The sequence below is a fragment of the Labrus bergylta genome, chromosome 1 (assembly GCF_963930695.1).
Source record: "Labrus bergylta chromosome 1, fLabBer1.1, whole genome shotgun sequence".
NCBI lineage: Eukaryota > Metazoa > Chordata > Actinopteri > Labriformes > Labridae > Labrus > Labrus bergylta.
Window position 1 is genome coordinate 35266990 of NC_089195.1, and position 8445 is coordinate 35275434.

The following is an 8445-nucleotide window of genomic DNA, read 5'->3' on the forward strand; positions in this document are numbered from 1 at the left end:
AAATGTCAGATGAGGACAGAAGATTCATGAAGATCGCATCAACCTCAGTTGTACAAAAGGATGGACACTATCACTTACCTTTGCCTTTTCGCAACAAAGAGACTGTAATGCCTGACAACTATGAAATGGCAGAACAGTGCACCTTAAATCTTCTCAGGAGATTCAAAAGGGATGAAGGTTATGCAATGGAGTACAAAAGTTTCATGGATGATGTGTTCAAGAAAGGATTTGCAGAGAAAGTGCCAACTTGAACAGCTAGATCGGCGAGACGGACAGGTATAGTACATACCTCATCACGGTGTTTACCATCGTCAGAAAGGAAAACTAAGAGTTGTGTTTGACTGTGCTTCATCCTACAAAGGCACATCTTTGAACAAAGAACTCCTCCAAGGTCCTGACCTGGCAAATACTCTCATTGGAGTTCTACTCAGGTTTCGCCAGGAACAAATAGCTTTCATGGCGGATATTGAGGCAATGTTCTATCAGGTAATGGTTAATGACAACCATAGGGACTTCCTCAGGTTTCTATGGTGGCCTAGTGGAGACACAACAAACCCTTGGAAGCCTATAGAGTGAAGGTTCACCTCTTTGGCGCTGTTTCTTCACCTAGCATTGCCAATTTTGCTCTAAAACAAACAGCAGAAGACAACAACTACAAGTACGAAAAAGAGGTAACTGAATCAATCCAACACAATTTCTATGTTGACGACTGCTTCAAATCAGTGGCCACAGTAGATCAAGCCATCAGGCTTATCAGAGACCTCAAAGAAGCTTGCTCTCAGGGAGGCTTCTCATTGACCAAATGGGTCTGTAATAGCCGCCAAGTTCTGATGAGTATTCCTGAAAATCAGAGAGCAAAGAATCTCAAGGATCTAAATCTGGACAGAGAGAAACTGCCAGTTGAAAGGGCTCTCGGGATCCAATGGAATACTGAAAGTGATTCCTTTACCTTCAAAATCGCCATCAAGAACAAAGCCCTCACAAGAAGGAGTATTCTTTCCATGGTTAGCTCAATCTATGATCCGTTGGGATTCCTTGCCCCTTTCATTCTCAAGGCCAGGCAAATACTCCAAGAACTCTGCAAATTAAAATGTGGATGGGATGAAATCATCCCAGGAAAACTGACTAAGCAATGGCAGATCTGGGTTACAGGTTTGGATCAGCTCAGCAGATTTCAAGTGGACAGGTGTATAAAACCTGAGAATTTTGGCCCAATCAGGACTACAGAACTCCATCACTTCTGTGATGCGAGCGAAATGGGTTATGGCACTGTGAGTTACCTCAGGTTTACAAATGTTGCTGGACAAGTCCATGTCGTATTCATTATGGGGAAATCCAGGGTCACTCCTCTCAAACAGATTACGATCCCCAGGTTGGAGCTGACAGCGGCAACGCTTGTTGTAAAGGTGGACAGGATGTTGAAAAGAGAACTCCAAGTAGAAATCAAAGACTCTATATTCTGGACAGACAGCACCTCTGTGCTAGGATATATTCATAATCATACAAAGAGATTCCACACTTTTGTTGCCAACAGACTTTCAGTAATCCATGACCTATCTCAAGAAAAGCAATGGAGACATGTGGGCTCTAAAGACAACCCAGCAGACGTGGCATCACGTGGGCTGCATGTTGAACCCTTCCTAGAGTCAAGATGGCTCAAGGGTCCCAAGTATCTGGAACTGCAAGAAACAGCTTGGCCAGAGACCCCGAAGAAATTGAGACAAATTCCTCCCGATGATCCAGAGATAAAAAAAAAAACAGGCATCTGTTAATAGTCCATGGTGGAGAAAAATCCAACCAGCAAGCTGATTGAGTATTACTCATCACGGAACAGACTGCAAAAAGGTGTTGCTTGGATCTTAAAGTTCAGAGAACTTCTTCTTTTATTAAATCAAAGAACAAAATCTGCAAAAACTGACCTAAACTGGAGCTGGACATCTGCAAAAACCCTGAAAGACAAAATGAACCTTTTAAAGATAATCTGTGAAGTACATCTGTCTGTAGGAGACATGAAAAATGCTGAAAGGTCAATCATTCTGTATGAGCAAAGACGCTTTTTCTCACAGGAACTCACGCGCTTGGAAAACGGAAGGAAAGTGAAAATGAGCAACGCAATCTGTAAACTGGATCCAATGGTGGATGAAGGCATGCTGAGAGTTGGAGGGAGAATAGGCAAGTTAGCAATGCCTATAGACTTAAAGAATCCAATTATACTACCCAAAAACTCTCACATATCCAAACTACTAATGCAAAATATCCATCTGCAGACTGGGCACTCAGGGAGAAGCCACATGCTCTCCAGACTACAGCAAAGATTCTGGTTGCCTCATGCAAACTCATCTGCAAGACGAATCATTAAGAACTGTGTCCTCTGCCGCCGCATGCAAGCGAAGGTTGGCGAGCAGAAAATGGCTGATCTTCCGGAGGACAGAGTGTCTCCAGATCTACCACCCTTTACACATGTGGGTATTGATTATTTTGGACCAATAGAGGTGAAGCGGGACGGTCAAATGTTAAATGCTGGGGTGTTATCTTTACTTGCCTGGTGAGTCGAGCTGTACACTTACAAGTGGCAAACTCATTGGACACTGATTCCTGCATTGATGCTCTGCGCAGATTCATGTGTCGCAGAGGAACAGTGACAAGCATCCGCACAGACAATGGGACAAATTTCGTGGGGGCACAGAAGGAGCTTAAAGACACTCTCAAAAAATTTGATCATCACAAAGTGGAAAATGCATTACTGAAGGATGGCGTAAAATGAATATTCAACCCACCATTTGGAGCCCATAACGGTGGAGTATGGGAAAGGCTAATCAGACCTGTGAAAAAGATTCTTTACTCTATCTTAAAGGAGCAAATATTGGATGATGAAACTTTACAAACAGCACTATGTGAGGTCGAAGCAATAATGAAAGATAGGCCGATAACAACAGTGTCAAGTGATCCTAACGACCTTGAACCCCTTACACCAAACCACCTCCTTCAACTCAAAACGAAACCAATCACGCTGCCTGGACTCTTTCAGAAGGAAGACCTGTACTCCCGGAGAAGATGGAGACAGGTACAATTCCTAGCAGATCTCTTCTGGCGGAGATGGATTACAGAATATCTTCCAATCTTACAACAGCGAAACAAGTGGCACCACCCCAAAAGGAACCTTTGCCTGAACGACCTTGTCATCATAGTGGACAACACAGCACCGAGGAGCTCTTGGCTCCTGGGCCGTGTTGTAAAGACATTCCAGGGGTCCAAAGGGCTCGTCCGGAGCGTCTTGGTGAAAACCAAGAGCAGCATCTTACAGAGACCTATTGATAAACTCTGCCTGCTCTTGGAGGCAGTTAATTAATTAAAAGGGGGCTATGTGCTGGTAACCTCTGGCCCCCCCGAGAAATGTATACAAACATAAACACACACACCCCCCCCTGACTCTCGAGCTCAAGCCCCCTTACATATATACATACATGCTTTGTGCATATCTTGGAACTCTAAACTTACAATCTTAAAGTTTAAGGATCACATGAGCTATTATGAACTATTATGGACTATTGAATGTGTGAATGTATGTTGATAATGTATTTAAAGTATTTCTAATTCCTGTCCTTTTGGCCCCATTGAATGTATGATAGGTAATTGTTTTGCTTTAGTGTAAACAATTAGGGGCCGGTGTGTTGTGGCCAAATGGCCATATGAATTATTTACAGTGAAAAAATCATAAAGAGCCAAATTATTTGTTTAAATTATTGTTTATTCTGGCTTAATTTGGTTTTACATTTTGTTATTTGATTTGGGGATATCTGTGCATTATTTCTCCCTCTATGGGGCGGAGCCGCGGCGTATCAGCAGTGGAATTTAAGTTGATTAAGGACACCTGGGGGAGAGTGAGAGGGGGGAAGCGGAACAGTTTTTTGACTGCGAAGGGCCGCTTAGGATATACATTATATAGCGATCTGTTTGTTTATTTTAGTTAAGTTTTCTATTAATAAATATAGTTTATAAGTTGACTTTGGATCCGCGGCTGCCTTTTGTTTTTATTTGATAGCGTGTTAAACCTGCTCAGCAACGGCTTACCTAATTGATTTTGTTTGAAGCCATCACAACAGGCCTATTTCAAATCTGTCTCCTTTAGCCAAGATTTTAGAAAGCCTGGTTAGTGATCAGTTGAAGGATTTCTTGAGTCTTAATGAAATGTTACCTTGTTATCGATCTGGTTTTAGAAAATCACACAGTACAGTCACAGCAGCTACTAAAATAGTAAATGATATTTTTATGGCCCTGGATAGCAAACAACACTGTGCTTGTCTTTTTTAGTGATTTTTCCAAGGCCTTTGATACGGTGGACCATGATGTATTATTGCATAGACTGGCTAATATAGGATTGTCTAATTCTGCTGTTGGTTGGTTTTCTAACTATCTTTCAGACAGGACTCAATGTGTTAAAATTGATGGCTGCTCCTCTGATACTTTGGCTGTCCACAAGGGGGTGCCACAAGGCTCTATATTAGGTCCCTTGTTGTTTACTATTTATATTAATGATTTGGGGAAATATGTCCAAAATGCAAATGCCCATTTTTATGCTGACGATACTATTATTTATTGTTTTGGAGAGACTGTGTTAAAGGCTGTTGATCGCTTGCAAGCTGCTTTTAAAGAAATAGAAGCCCAAGTCCTGTCTTTAAGACTGGTACTTAATGCAGATAAAACTAAAATGATGATCTTCACTAAATCCAGGGACAAAAGTAACTGTCAGCCCACTCTATTTACATTTCAAGGTACTCTTATTGAGACCGTTTCCACTTTTAAATACCTTGGTATCATCGTTGATGACAATTTGTCTTTTAAACCCCATATCGAGAACCTGGCAAAGAAACTAAAGGTGAGATTGGGCTTTTATTTCAGACATAAATCTTGTTTTTCTTTTGTTTCTAAAAAGAGGCTTATTGCTGCTACTTTCATTCCATTATTAGATTATGGTGATGTACTGTACATGAATGCCTGCTCTACCTCACTGCACATGCTGGATGCTACTTATCATTGTGCGTTAAGATTCATTACCGGCTGTAAATCACTCACCCATCATTGCACCCTGTACTCTAAAGTAGGCTGGCTGTCCCTGTCAGCTCGTAGGCTTCTTCACTGGTACACCTTCATTTATAAAGCTATTACTGGACTACTCCCTTCATACCTCTGCACCTACCTCACTTTTAAATCAAATCCATCATACAGTTTGCGCTCTCTGGACTTTCTATCTACGTCAGTCCCCTTAACTCGTACTGAGTTTGGGAAGAGGGCCTTGATGTACTCTGCTCCCTCTGCATAAAACAGTCTTCAAAAAACACTCAAATTGCAGGAACTCATCACTATTAATGATTTTAAAACTCGGCTCACAAGTTTTTTAATGGCTAATTTTGGAGTGTGTAAATGTTTCACTGCATAGTATTTTATCATCATCACATAATTGTTCTTTTAGTGTGTATTGTGGTGCACTGTTGTGTTTTGTTTTTGTTTAACATAATCTTATCCCCCTCCTCCTCCTCCTCCTTCTTCTTCTTCTTCACCTTCTGGACTGTATTTGTCTCTTTTTCCTCATGTCTGTGCTTTCTTTTTAGGTTTGTCTTATATTCTGTTTTTTACTGCTGCCATTTTGGCCAGGCCTTGCTCGAAAAAGAGGTCATTTGATCTCAAGCAATTCTTTCCTGGTAAAATAAATAAATAAATACAATTAATAACTATAATAATAACAGTGACAATAATATTATTAATAATAACAATATCAATAATAATAATACAGCTCACTGCAGCAGGTGCATGAGGAAGACAAATTATATAGGCAGCAAATCAAAACGATCAAAACAGCATGGTCTGTACAAGTATTTAAAAAACAATCTTTTTGAGCCACTGTGCATCACGTCAAGTCATTAAGTTACATTTTTAATTTCTGCTAGACTAGCTAGTGGCAACTTAACCACGGCCTCCTTCTGAGATCCTGAGATGTCAGAGTGGTGGTTCTTTGCTCACACTTGGCCTGTTTGCACCCATAGACACACCAAGTAACTTCTCCTTTAGCCAACATTATTAGTGCCATAAATTCTTTAAAAATAATAACGTCAGTACTGGACGCCAGTCTGTAACTTCCTGCACATTAATCATGCGAAGAGGAAGTAAGACAAACTTTAACAGCTTGACTTCTGCTGCCTGATGACCACAGAGGAACATTTGCTGTAGAGACGACATCTCCTCCCTGTTGTAAGTAGAACTATTCAATGATATGCCATTTATTGAAACATGTACAGACCTTCTGTTAATTTGTTTTATTTACTCTGAAGTCACACAGGGATGAGAGGAGCAGCTATGAGTTTGAAAGCAGCAGTGATATTTATCGATATTTATTGAATTTATTGGTGATTGAACTTTGTTGTCTCTCTTTTGACATTAAGATGTATGAATCATTTAATTCATGAAACAATGATAAATAAGAGTACACTTTCAATCAGTGATTGTTAAACTCTGTTTAAGGTGCACTGGCTGACTTCAGAGTTCCTAAATTTACTCAGCAGAAAGAGTCTCTGTTGTGTTTTTGTTTGTAAAAACGATCAGTTCTGTGGTCCATGTTTGACCTGATTGTGTTTCCTGATGTGCTCTGTGTTTCAGTGGTGAAGGGAGAGGATACCTGGAGAGTGACTCACTCTTCTGCTCAGATCTGTGCCGTCAAAGGATCAACAGTGGAGATACCCTGCACCTACACATACCCATCAACAATAAGACAACAAACTACTGTAGTTCAAAGCAGATTCTGGTTTACTAAAGACAGGTATGAACCTGTAGATGTGAGAACAGACCCAGACTACTCAGGTCGTGTTGAGTATCTTTTTCATGAGAACGTCTGCACTCTGAGAATCAAAAACCTGACAGAGAGAGACTCAGCTGTTTACAAGTTCATGTTCACAACAAACCAATCAGGAGGAAGTTTAACTGGTGATGAAGGAGTCACTTTGTCCATCACAGGTAACATTCTCATTTTAAGTATTTTTCACACATTTTCAGCATTAAGTGTATGGAGAACTTTGCAGCTTATTTTTCTGCACATTGCCTTAAACATCAATTTAATACTGCTCTCTATACTGGTGTCTTTAAGAGAAACTTTGGGGAGATTTATGCAGAAGTTTTGCTGAACTCCCTGATAAATAACTCATCAAAGACAAATCGTCAACACCTTTTCCAGCCAGAGAATGGGACACAGACTGACAACCTGATTTTGATGCTCTTTTGACCACACTGCAGCTGTCCTCCACTCATTGCTAGCCTTCACTCCTGTGTGAAGGGACCATCTACAAAGTGCAATACTGACTACAAGAGACAAAACTATTCCCAAAACTGCAGGTGCATCAAAAAAAAAAAAATCAGAAGGAAAAGTTAATTTTTTCAGTAATTTCATTAAGAAAACTTTCAAATATTCTTTATGACAAATAGACTGAAATATATCAACCATTTGTTTTATTCTTGATGATTATGGCTTATAGCTCATGGAAATAAAAAAAAATCCAACACCTCAAAATATGAGACTATTACATACGACCAATCAAAACAAAGGATTTATAAAACAGGAATGATGATTTTCTGAGAAGTATGTTCATTCAATACTTGTTTGGTGCTCCTTTTGCATGAACTACTGTATCAAACAGCATGACATGAAGACAATCGGTCTGTAGCATTGCTGAGGTGTTATGGAAGCCCAGGTTGCTTTGATAGCGGCCTTCACGATGGGTCTGGTGTCTCTCATCTTCCTCTTGACGATTCCAATGATTCTGAGATCCTACCAGAGTAAATGCACATTCAACACACAACTTTTTGTCAGAGTGGTGGTTCTTCTCTCAAGCTCCGCCTGTTTGCACACACACACACACACACACACACCAAGTAACTTCTCCTCTGCTGCAGCTGCTGATTGAACACGTTTCTTTGGCTGCATTCTCACACATTTTATCTGAACTGCTGTCTGATGGTGTCTTTACATGGAGTTACATTAAAGATTCTTGATATTCTTATCCTTAGAAAGCCAACCTCGTTAGTGCCTTAGATTCTTTTTTCAAATAACGTCAGTACTGGACGCCAGTCTGTAACTTCATGCATATTCATAATGTGAAGAGGAAGTAAGACAAACTTTAACAGCTTGACTTCTGCTGCCTGATGACCACAGAGGAACATTTGCTGTAGAGACGACATCTCCTCCCTGTTGTAAGTAGAACTATTCAATGATATGCCATTTATTGAAACATGTACAGACCTTCTGTTAATGTGTTTTATTTACTCTGAAGTCACACAGGGATGAGAGGAGCAGCTATGAGTTTGAAAGCAGCAGTGAGTGGATTGGTTATCTTCCTTCTCTCTGTGTCAGGTACTGTATATCCTCACTAAAACTTTCATCACTGAACGTATTTGGATAAG